Genomic DNA, 12,995 nt, shown 5'->3' with positions numbered 1-12,995 from the left:
TTTTCAGGGAAAGCTTCCTAACAGTGGGAAGTGACCTCAGGTAAAACGGGCTGCCCCAAGAAGGAATGCATTCACCTTCACTGGAGATCTGCAAGCAAAGGCTGGCCAGGGAGACCAGGGAGGGAGGATTTTGGGTGAGGATCTCTCTGGGCCCCTTCAATTCTGACAGTCCATTTTTTCCAGTTACCCACACTCAGCCTGAAGACCTCCAACGTGGGGAAGCCTGCCCACCATCTGCCGAGAATCCATCCCACTTTCCCACAGCTATGATCATTGGTGAAGTTTTCCCTGAAATCCACTTCTGCGAATTTTGCCCACTCCTCATGCTTCTGCCCAGAGAAATCAAGCAGAACACGGCTTATCCCTCTTTCACACAATAGCCCTTGACAGACTGGAAGACAGGCGTCCAGTCCCTCCTAATCATCTTTTCTCCAGGCTAAACATCACCAGTCCCTTTCAAGAACCTTTCGATGACTGCTTGAATGTGACTCTTGTGTCAGGGGCTCACATGCCTGGATAGGCCAGCTACCCTGCAGGGGGACAATCTCACTCTCTCGTGGGGGGACAATGTGTGCACTCTCCTCCACATTCATCCCCCTCCCCAAATTTAACATTCTGTCTCCTGTGCCTTTGCCTTGGCTGTCCCCCATTTCTTCATTCTGATGTCTTAGAATTCCCAGCATCCTTCAAGACTCAGTTTGGATATAGCTGGGTGCCACAGTGGCTAGAGCACTGGGCCTGGAGTCAGGAAGACCTGAGTTCAAATCTGGCCTCAGACACTTATGAGCCGTGTGAGCCTGGGCACACAGTTTGCCTCAGTTTCCTCGTCAGTAAAATGAGCTGGAGAAGGAAATGGCAAACCACTCCAGTAACTTGCCAAGAAAACCCCAAATGAGGTCACAAAGATTGACATGACTGAAAAATAACTGAACCCTCAATGTAAATAAGCTCCTTGAGGGTAGGAAGTTTCTCATTCCTCATCACCCACCAAAATGTCTGATAAACAGTAGGTGCTTAATAAATGTGTGCTGAATCCTTGAATGAACAAAGTTGAAAATAAATTCCAAGTCACTTCCAGTACTAAGTGTGACAGTCTATACCCCAAGGAATGTCTTGGACCGCTGTACTTGGGTGGCTCCCTAGAAATCCAGGTGTGGATGGAAGGTGGAACAGGGGGCAGCTTCCCTGTTTCTTCCTCAGTCCTGGTGGTTCTCATTTAAAACCATCCAGTCGCTGACTTCTCGGCCAGTCTCTGGATGCCATCTCTCCTGAGTGAAACTGCCCAAGTCCCCTCCTTCCAGGCCCTTCCTCTTGGCAGCCCCACCCTTCACCAGCACCACCAGTGGCCTCTCTCTTGGCATGGCTTGGTGGATATCTGAGCCATCCCTGGGTTACAACTAACACTTTATTAAGCCCTTTCCTCAGACAAGCCAGACCTTCTCCATGCTCAAGGTCCCCATGTCCTTTAGATGTCCCCAATCCACATTCATTGCTGTGTGACCTTGGAGATGCCCTGGGCCTCAGTTTCCTTCTCTGTAAGGCTCCCTGGAGCTCTCTTTTCTCCAGCCAGCTGCAGGATCTAATCCCCAGCACCTGCCATGCTGAGGGGACGCCTGGGAGACTCCCTGGCAGCAAAGGGGCTTCTCAGATGCAGATCTGGACAAGGACAGTAGGTGGAATCCCAGCTCACTCTCTGCAGCTGGGCCAGCAGGGCGAGGACTCAGTTCTGTCCCTGGAAGGGAACTTCCTAGTTCACACCATTTGGGTGTGGATGGAAACAGGCTTAATAAGGGACTGAAGTTGAGAGAATGCTATTGGAGGCTTGAGAGGAGTGTGATAGTAGGGACAAAGGGCCAGGTAGAGACAGGAGACATTGGTCCAAGCCTCCCTTCTTTCCCATGGCTGTTACCCTGGGCAAGTCACTTAAACCTTCAGTGTCTCAAATGTGTAGCACACACTGTCCTCACAGGCAGAGGGTCTCCTCCCTGGGAGTGAAGTCACAAGCCAGGACCAAACTCTGGGCCATTTCTGCACGCTCTCTCTACATCCGGCTCTGTAGGTCAGTGGGGCAGGCAGGGTTGGCGCCAGCTCCCTTTCCTCTGGTGACTGAGTCCCCGTGCTGTCACCCCACAGATGTGCTGCCCCTGGCAGAGGCCCCCCGGCACCACACACCATCCCACATGTTCCCAGCTTCTTCTTGTCACCCATTCCCACTTCCCTCCCTCATCCGCTGCTCCCCTCTTCCCATGACTCCACTTTGGCTCCTCCCCATCTGTACTGGCTGGGATGGGAACCCCACAATTGAGGGTTATATGGGAGGAGAGTGGGCACAGCCAGCAGCAGCCAGGGTCAGGGGCAGCCACTGTGGACCTCTCCTCTCCCTGCTCTTGCTGCTGGTCTGGCTCGCGCCATCAGCCCTCTTCAACTACAGCCTAGGAAGGCCTGCCCGCCGGTGGCATCCCCTCGTGCCCTGTGTGACCTCAGCCAAGTCGCTTCACCCCCGCCTCAGGATACTCACCTGTAAAATGAAGACCTGGACCAAATGGTCTCTGAAGTCCTCCTGGCTTTGGGTCTCGGGTCCTAGGATCTCCACGCCAGGGGGAGTCCCAGAGAGGGGTGACAGTTGTCAGGACCTGCGGGGCTTCATCTAGCCCCTGGCACCTCCTATGCAGACCCTTTGCCCACCACCCACAGGGCCAGGGATCCACCTGAGCCCCTGAAAGAAGGCTGACAACAAGGGCTGGGGAAGGACAGTGACCCAGCGTGGCCGCGGCCAGTGGGGAGAGCCCGCTGAGTCACTCCATCTCAAGATAAAGTCCGTTTCCCTCAGTAAGTGGCGTGCGGAGGAAGAGAATCTGGGGCAGTCCCAGGGTCTTTCCCAGGGACTCAGACAGACGATACATTCCCAGCCCAAGGCTCAGTTTCCCTACCATGCGCTCTCAATCTTTCTTAGAGCACACTTGGACATCTAAGCATGACTCTGTCCTCCTTGGGTAGCAGATACCTGTGATGGCCCTGGGAGGTCAAACGGGGGGAGGGTCTGTGGCCCAAAGGCAGTCCCCGTCCTGAGACCCCGTGACCTTTGGGGAGCCTCACTCAGACTACATGGGTGAGCAGGCAAACACAAGGTGTGTTAGTGTAGGAAGACCAGTCCCCTCCATGCCTGTGGATGTGTGTGTGCACACGTGCGCACCCAGGACTTTTGCCTCAGAAAGCACCAGCAGCAATTGCAGCTGCTGGATAAATCGGGAGCAGGGAGGAAGGCGCACCCAGAGAAGCCTTGCTCCATCAGAGGCTTTTTTCCTTCCTGGGAAAAGCAGCGATTGCTCTCACTAGACACGATCTGAAACACTTTCCCCTTCCGTGAACAGTTCTGTAGGGAAGGGGAAATTTCTGGGGCATGTTCCCGTTCCCGGAGAGCTCCAAAGCTGCTTTCAAGGGCAGGTTGGGTTCAATGACCCTAGGTCCTGAGCACAGTTCCCTCAGCAGTTACACCTATTACCCAGATACACAGGAAATTTTTGTGGAAAGGCAGGAATATCCAGCAAGGTGATGTTTACATTTAAAAACTGTATTAAATCTTTTTTTTTAAAGTCTCCAGAAAAGAATTCCCAGATACAAAAGAATTCCTCATTAGCTCTGCTAGGTTTTCTCCTCTCTCTTACCACAATGGAGAACTTTTCTTCTGTCCAGCCTAATGCTCCCCATTATTGAAAATGGAAACAGACTAAAAGCAAACAGTTCAGGAAACAGCGGAGCGGTCAGAGGATGTGAGCAGAGGAGTACCAGGAAGTCGCAGGAAGACATGGCCGTCAATGTGTAAGGATTCACCACAAATGGCCAGGGCTTTCCTTAATTCCAGGCTATGAAGCTCCCCCCAGAGGTCACGACCCAAGGTGGCCCAGGCAGGATCTGAACCCAGGGCTCTTCCCACTGCCTCCTTCTGGCTCTCAGTGGATAAGGACATAGAAATCTGATAGTAGCAGGTGCCCTGAAACTGCTGCCCCCACAGCTTGAGAGAGCGGGTCTGGGGTCAGAGGCCTTGTCCCAAAGGGAAGCCCGATGTCCATCTGCCCTGGGCTGCCGTGTGGCCAATGTCCTCAGCCCAGCGTCAGGATCGCCTCAATAACTGGCGAACCCCTTGTAACCCCTGGGCCAGAGAGTAAAGGCAACAACTTTCACCTTGGTCAGAACCAGAGGCCTGTTCGGTCCAGCTGACGTAAAATGGTGTCAGAAGCGGGACTGGACACAGAACCAGGCCATTGGAGTCTGGTACAGCTGGGAATGAACTCTGCACTACCGGAGATCTGATTCTCTGGAGTCCAAACCTACCCCCCGCCCCTTGTCTGGTGAGTTCTCTGCCCTTGCCCCGGCTCCAACCCTCCAAGCTTCCACCTTGTAGAGCTCACCATTTTCCGGTGACCCAGTTCATTTCTGATCACTCTGGTAAGGACATCCTTTCTTAAACTGCACACCTGTTAACTGGCCTCTCTGCATGCCTCTGAAGGGTTGAAACTGCACACCTCGGGAACCTGCATGCCTCTGCATGGACTGTAACTGCATACTTTGTTAAAACTATCTGTGACTGTTTCTATCTGTCTAGTCATTTTGTCTGGGCTTGTGTCTTTGTAAAATGTAGAACGTCTGTGTCGTGAGCTAGATTCTGATCCCTTGAAAGATTGAAAATGCAGCCGGCCAGAAAAACTTCTAAGGGCTGTAGTCAGAGAGTTTGGAACACTGGAAAAGACTAATGAACTCTCATAGTTGAAGAAATTGTCCCAGTAAGCAGGACTAACTCCCATTTTAGGCTTTCCATGGGAAATTAAATTACGAGAAAAGGGGAAAAGAAAAAACAAGCAAGACATTTTTTTTTTCTGTCATTCCAGCTTTGGCTACGTTAATTTTGAAAAAAACAAATGCTTATTGATTGACAATAAGTTGATGTCTTCTGTATTAACCACACACACACCTTTCCTGTGTCCTAATAACATCTCTTGTACACGCCTCCTTCTATCTTTTGACACTGCCCCCACCCTGGTGCAGACCCTCGTAATTTCACACCTGGACTACTGCCTAGGCTGCTGAAGGCCTGCCTACCTCAAGCCTCTCCCCACTACCATCCATCCACCATTCAGCTATCAGAGTGATCGTAAGCACAGGCCTGATCAAGTCACTCCTATATTCACTAAATTCCAGGATCACATATAAAACACTGTCTGGCTTTTAAAGATATTCACACCCTGGCCCTTTGCTACCTTTCCAGTCTTCTTATAACTTACGCCCTTCCACGTACTCTGTGATTTTGTGACACTGGCCTCCTTGCTCGACACTCCATGCAAGCATTTTCCCTGACCATTCCTCATGCCTGGAACACTCTCTTTGCTTCACTCTCCCTCTCAGCTTACCTGGCTTCCTTCAAGTCTCAGCTGAAGTCCCATCTTCAACAAGAAGGTTTTCCTCGCCTTCCTCAATCATAGTGCCTTCCATCTGAGATTCTTTCCAATTTATCCTGCACAGATCTTGTTTGTACAGAGTTATCTATATGTTGATTCTCCCACTAGACTGTAAGCCCTCTAAGTAGGGGTTGTCTTTTGCCTTTCTTCATGTCCCCAACCTTCAGCCCAGTGCCTGGTACATTTTAGGCCCTTAATAACTGACCTTCATGGCTGTCATCAGGATACCTCCTGTCACATGCTCTCAGCTGGCAGCACTAGTGGGGGCCTCTGAGGAAATGAAGAGCTAGCTGAGAAGATGCCAGTAATATCTATTCTCAGATGCTCAAACAACAGAACAAGCATTTGGATTTATATTCAAATATATTTCAAAATGCCTACCATGCACTATGTGCTGCACTAGAGATAGATAAAAATCTGCCCCCAAGAAGTTAACTTTTTCTTGAGGGGAAACGTGTCCAGAAGAGTGAACATAAAACAGATATTCAGAGAGTGGATAGAGCACTGGGCCTGGGGCCTGGAGTCTGGAAGGCTGGAATTTAAATCTGATCTCACACACTCATTAGCTTCATGACCCAGGGCAAAAATCACTTAATGTCTCCCAGACCCAGGTTCCTCATCTGTAAAATGGACATAATTAAGAGCACCTTCCCAACAGGGTTATTGTGAGAATCAACTGAGGCAACACATGTAAAGTGATTTAAAAACCTTAAAGCACTACATAAATGCTAGCTATTATTCACCTCACACCTGGCAGATTGACAAAGATGACAAAGGGAAGGAAGAGTTAATGGAGCAGGAGCTGTGAAGAGACTGGCACACTAATACATTGTTGGTGGAGCTATGAATTGCTACAATCATTTGTGGACAGCTATTTGGAATCATGCAAATAAAGTAACCATAACATCCACACCCTTTGACCCAGAGAATCCACAGCTAGCGTTATTACCCAAGAAGGTCACTGACAAAAACAAACACCAAAACATTAAGAGCAGCAAACAAGGTCGATGCCCTTCGACTGGGGAATGGCTAAACAGATCACAGTCTATGAACGTAATAGAAAAGTACCATGCTGTAAGAAACACAAAGTAGGATGCTTCATGGAAAGCATGACATGGACTGATGCTAAGTGAAGTACGCTGAGCCAACAAAACACACAGACGATGACTGTAAATGAAAGGACCAGAAACCACAAAACAACCAAAACTGAGAAGAGTGAACTTGGCCGGAACAAGCCTGGCCCCGAGGAAGAGGTATGGGAAGACAAGACGCCCTCCCTGCTCTCCCTGGGCTTCCGGTGGAGGAACACTGCGCAGAATGCCTGGCTGAGTTAATGAATGGATCCGCTTCTGCACAATGCTTTCTCTTCTTCCTTTCCTTTTTAAAAAATTCTGTGTTAAGAGGGATTAAATTGTAGAGGGGGAACGATCTACCCCAGTGGAGATGGCAACCACAGAGGTGATATCACAGATCCTGGAAGGGCAGACACTTTGTCTAAAAAAATCATTCATCATAATAGCCTCCTGAGGTTCCACAAAGACCACATCTGTCCCTTCAGCAAAGCAGACAACAGTACACAGCTGGTTCTGAGACCCTTCGCTGGAGCACACAGAGTCTCAGGGAAAACCAACGTGTTTCATTAAGAGCACCCAGAGTCATTCATTAGCTTGTCCAGGAGAGCTGGATGCCAGGGTCAGTCAACAAACCCAGCCAAGGGGTCGCCCTCAGGCAACCCCACAGAAATCAGGGCAAGGCAAGCTGCCCTTGCATCTCCACATGCCAGGAGTTACTCTATTGGGGCTTTAGATCGAGGCTGGCTTTCATTTGCAACAGCCCCTACTTCAAAGGGCTACGTGGGCTCAGGGGATGATGGCGAGTTTCTTTTAGTTGCTGGGCCCATGTTCACAGAGTGTCTCACTGTACCACGCAGTGAGAAAGGAGACTCGTTTCTTAACACAGACAAGGCAAGGCAAGAAATCATTAACTGAAGGTGTGAGAGTAACAGTTCCCACAAGAGCAAAAACTCTAAGAGGGAAAAGCAGACCTGATGGCGAGTCTCAGGGTCAGGGGAGAACACACTATCAGGCAAGCATTCCCAAAAGCACAGATGAGGCATTCTCTTCAGCTGTGCCTGTGGCAGAAGGCACCCCAGCATGTCCGACAGAAAAGAAATAAGCTGGAGCTGGTACCCACCTCCGGCCATGGTCGTCTCCAGATGTTACATACAGAAGGGGCAGTGTATACAGAAGGCAGAGTAATGACTTTGGAGGCATAAGACCTGGCTCAAACCCCAGCTCTGCCAGGAAGCACTGACTCTGGAACCAGAAGACCCGGCTGTGAACTGTGGGTCTGCCCCTTGCTGTCTGTCAGATCTTGGGTAGATCCCATCCTCACGTACAAATGCAGGGTTGGATTGGAGACTTCTAAGGTCACTTCTAGCTCTGACTCTATCATCCCATGTGGATACCCAAACTTGGGTAAGTTACGTAAACTCTCTAGACCCCCATTTCTGTACCTATAAAATAAGGGGGGAGGACTCAGTGACCTCTATGGTCTCTTCTGCTTCTAAATCTATGATCCTATAATCCTAATGAGCAGTGGAGATGCAAGAGATGGGGAAAGTTGTGCCGGAAACTGTGCTAAGCACTTTAAAAATATTCTATCATCTGATGGCTCCTCACCTACAGTTCCATACTGGAAGACAACTACATGCTCATGGGATGTACTCAGAGCTGCATGCAAACCGTGGTGTGGGATCACAGAGATGAATAATGACCCATTTTTTTGCCCTTAAACTATTTACTAACAGAGGACACAAAAAACCATGATTCCGACTATGACTAAGGGCAAAGGAGAGGTTAACATGGCACCCGAGTCCCAACAAGGGTCTGAGTCTTTTCTCCTGGACATTCAGAAGAGTGAGGAAGACCTAGGTTCATCTTTTCCTCCAAGTGGAGGAACTAGGCAAGGCTTCAGAGAGAGAGAGTGGCCCCTAAGGGGGGACCTTGCAGGAAAAGATGAGGTGAGGTGGAGGCAGTCTGCTCCAGCAACAAATGTCTGTAAGTACAAAGAGTCAGGCAGAGGATAGACAAGCTCAGAGAACAGGGAGGAGTCCAGCTTGGTTAAAGCATTGAGGGTATAAAGGAGGGTAGTGTGAAATAAGGTTTTTAAGGTAGGTTTACATCACATGGGGGGAGGCCCTAAATGTCAAGCCAAGGAAGATCACTGAAGGCTTTTGAGCCTCTATGACCATGGGTGACGTGGTCAGGCCTAAACTTTAGAAAGGTTAACGCCCCAGCCATGTGAAGGATGCATGTGACAAAGGAGCTATCAGAGGCAGGAAGATCTCTATTATTATTATTATAATATTATAAGAATTATATTATTAATATAATACAATATTACAGTCCAGGTAGAAGGGGATGAAGATCCATGATGTCCCTAGGCCTCAGTTTACTCAGGTGCAAAATGAATGAGCTGGACTACACGGCCTCAGAGACCCCGTCCAGCTCCAGGGCAAGGGTTCTCCTTTTGGGGGTCACAGAGCCGAGGCTCCCCTTCTCAGAATCAAGTTTGCTGCCTTCATTCATAACTGAAGGGCGTGCTAACTTTCAATGAGAAGCTGGTGAAAAATGTCATTTTTTTTTTCCTGTTCAAGTTCACACACCCTCTGAAATCTATTCATGGTCCAAGACCTCGAAGTTAAGAGCCCGTGCTTTAGAGTGATAATCCTATGACATATATAAAATGCTGTCAGTCTGACCGATACTCTTTTCTTAGAAGCCTGGAATTTAAATGAAAGTACTTTTAGACAAAGTGACCACACAATCCTTAAAGTAAACGCGCGCGCGTGCACACACACACAATCATCGTTTTTGCTCAGCTGTTTTTCCTTATCACAAGGGAGGTTTCAATCTGGTGGGTGGGGTGGGAAATGACCATAATATTAAGACAAAAGGCATCAATGTCTTAAAAAGCAAAACACACAATCCTTGAAGTGCTGCAGAGCAGACTTGACCCAAAGCAAGAACTCCACCCAAAACAATACAACAAAAAACCCACCCAAGGTGGTATAAAAACTCAATGGCCTGGACCAGCCAGCTTTCCGTGGTTTGCCTTCTCCCTGCCATAGCAGGGCAGGAAAGTCAGAGAGGGGATGGAGGGCAGGGATGTGTCCAGAGCATGGCTTTCAGGAAGTCACCACACACCCCTCGAATCCTGCAGGAGAGGCAGTACCTGCCCCCTATCAACAGGCAGCAGCAGCCAGCCATGTGGGAATCTCACGACTCTCAGCCAAACAACCCACAGCTCTGGAGGGGATCGCTCGTGGAAGTGACATTTCTCCCACCTGAGCCGATCCTTACAAGGAGAACGAGTGGGCACTCAGGATCTCTGCAGACAAAGCTCCTTTCTCGGTGACACGACCAGAAGTCAATGACTACCCCCAGACGTGCCTTTTCCTACACTGTGGAATATAATTTCCGTTGATTCGTAGAGCTTTGAGGTTTGAATTTCCAACAACGGGATCAACAGGGAAGAAAGAGACTGAACTACCAAAGTTCTGCCATGACGTCTAGTGGTCGATGACCAGACTCGGAGGCCAGATGAGAGAAGACAATGTGCCTTCTGTATTGTTTGGATATAACTGCCTAATGGAGTACCCATGATGTCGCCGAGACCTCCACACAGCTGCCAAAGCATGGCCATGTCACTCCAGGTCCTAACCCTTGACTCCATGGCTCCAACCTTCCTCTCCAATTTCATCGCACATGTATTACACACGATACGTTTCTCACGTGTAATGCTGGATGGACCACCCACGCTCATCTCCTTACTTGCCCCCGTTCCCACGACTCCTCACGGGTGGCTCGTCACGCCTGGGATGCTCTTCTACTCATCTTTACCTTTCAGAATCCCTAATTTCCTTCACAGTTCAGCTCAGTCGTTACATCCTACAGGAAGTCATTCTTGATCAGCCCTGCACGGAGCACCTTCCCCTAAAAATAACCTTGTATTTTGTATAAACCTATGTGCATGTGTCGTCTCCCTAATAAAATGTAAGCTCCTTGAAGGCAAGAACTCTTATGAGCCTGGCACATAGTAATCACTTAATAAATGTTTTTATTAGCTGAATGATTTCCTATTTTGTTCATTTTCTCTGCCAAAGAAAAGAACAAAAAAATGGTGAACTGGGAGCTGATACCCAAAGTAAGCAAGGAAATCACAGATCTGGAGCTGAAAGGGCCCTTAGATACCACCTAGTCCAGTTCCTACATTTTACAGATACAGAAACTGGGTCACAGGAATGGTGACTGAATTACCCAAGGCCACAGAAACAGTCATCATCAGAAGCAGCATTTGAACCTAGGACCTTTGACTCCTGAGACAATGTTCTTTGCAATCAAAGCACGACTAGCCTCTTGTTAATATAAAGGCATCATTATCCTTGGTGAATTCAAGCCACCTGGCTCAGATGAATTGTTGAGCCCCACCAGTGATTCTGAAGGACTGTGGAGAATGCGAGAGACACAACAGGACTCTAGAGGGAGGAAAGAGGGAAGGGAACAGAGGCCACAAACTATGGGTCACTGAGTTGGACTTCAATTCTTGGGGAAATTCTAGAACAGCTAATTTAAAAGATAGGTAGTGAGCATCTAGCAAAGAAGTGGTGATTACAAAGAGCCAACAGGGCTTCCTCACGAGCAGATCGTATCAGATTAACCAGGTTTTAGTAATGCATTTGATCAAGTGCCTCACGCTATTCTTATGGAAAGGAGGAAGAGATGTGGACTAGAGGATAACTGAATTAGACAGATTCAGAACTGGCTGAATGACCTGACCTGAAGAATTATCCTGGAGGGGTCAAGAGAACTGGCCAAGGATGTGAAGGCAGAAAACACGAGTTCAAATATTGCTTCTGCTACTATCATCTGTCTGACCTTCAGTGAAGGGCCTTGGGGTGTCTGGGCTATTTTGAACTTTTTGCCAGGAACCTGGATAAAGGGATACATAGATGCTACCCTCATCCTGCTTCTCTGTTTGCTTCCTCATTTGAAAAACAAGGGAGTTGGCTGTCCACCCTGATCTCAAGGGCACTTTCCAGCTAAATCTATGATCTTAATAGGACAAAATTCAATAGAGATAAATGTTAAATCTAATAACGGGCTCATAAAATCAACTTCACAAGTAGAACAGGATGGAGGCAGGATTAGATAGCGGCTCTGGGCTAACTGTCTGGGAGCCGGGGTGGACTGCAAGCTCAACGTCACTCAGTTACAAACATTCGTGAGATACGGCCTCCAGGAACAAGGAGGTGACGTTGCCCTGGCCAGACCACATCTGGAGCTCTGTTCATGGCTGAGTGTCATTGTGTAATATTATTGGTAAGATGGAGAGTATGCGGAGGAGGGAAACCAGGACGGGGAAGGATGGGTCCATGCCACAAGGGCATCTAGCCTGGAGAAAACATTGGGGAGACAGGATAGCTGCGTTCAAGTATCTAGGACTTGGATGGAGGAAAAGGCAAAGAATAGAACTGGGCTGTACATTTTGGGACACAGGATAATTTCTACCAAGACTGCTTTACAATTAACACAGAATTTGGTTAGAAGAGGGATTCACCTTGTTCTACAGGATAAGAACAAGGGGCAATGGAGGGGAGAAAGTTGCAAAGAAGTCAATTTGGGCTTGAAAGATTTCCTACCAATGAGAGCCAACCAAGAGTGGAATGAGCTGGCAGGAGAGATGATGGCTTCCCCTCCCTTGGAGGTCTCCAACAAGAGGCTGATGACTCGTCGGCTGGGATATCAAGGAAATTCCTTTGAGGAAACATGTTGGACTAGATGGCCACTGGGCTCCCTAAATTCTCATTCTGTGATTTGGGCCAACCGGCAAGCACCACACCACCATGGCAAATTCATTGCCGTGAGGTGCCAACATGGGATTAGACATCAAGCACGCTGAGGTGATGAGAATTCGTAGGACTGTCCTTTCCTGCACCCAAAGCTGACGGTTGTTTGCCTTACTAAATGGACAGCCGCTAATTTTCCAGCTGTTAACTCTATTACACAACACACACTCAGCCGGGTTCTGGGGCCTCTGCACCGTAGACGGATTTAGAACTGGAACGTACTGCCTTGCCCAGAGTCACACAGGACACACCAGAACCAGAGCTCTTTCCACAGCGCCAAATGGAAACAGTCCTTCAAGCGCCTCTCCTATCTGCTCTCCGAGCTCTTCGTCCTCCAAAATCCAGTGGATAAGAAAACAGGAGATTTCTGCTTTGATAAATTCTAAATCCATTTTGGGAATTGGCATTTTCTTTTCCCACAAGTTTTCAGGCACTGCTGTCAAAAGCAAATAGAAATGTGGGCCATTGAACCACACATAAAGATCCCTGACGGCGCATATTGACTTAGAAAACCACATATTAGCATTATGTTTTTATTTATTTTGTTAAATATTTCCCAATTACATTTTAATCTGGTTCAGGCCCACTCAGGAGTGTGGGGGCTTGCATGTCTGCCAACACTGTTCTAAGAG

This window comes from Vombatus ursinus, unplaced genomic scaffold (genome assembly GCF_900497805.2).
Source record: "Vombatus ursinus unplaced genomic scaffold, bare-nosed wombat genome assembly UNPS02014808.1, whole genome shotgun sequence".
Lineage (NCBI taxonomy): Eukaryota > Metazoa > Chordata > Mammalia > Diprotodontia > Vombatidae > Vombatus > Vombatus ursinus.
The sequence above is the reverse complement of the archived record's forward strand: the minus strand, read 5'-3'. Positions refer to the sequence as shown.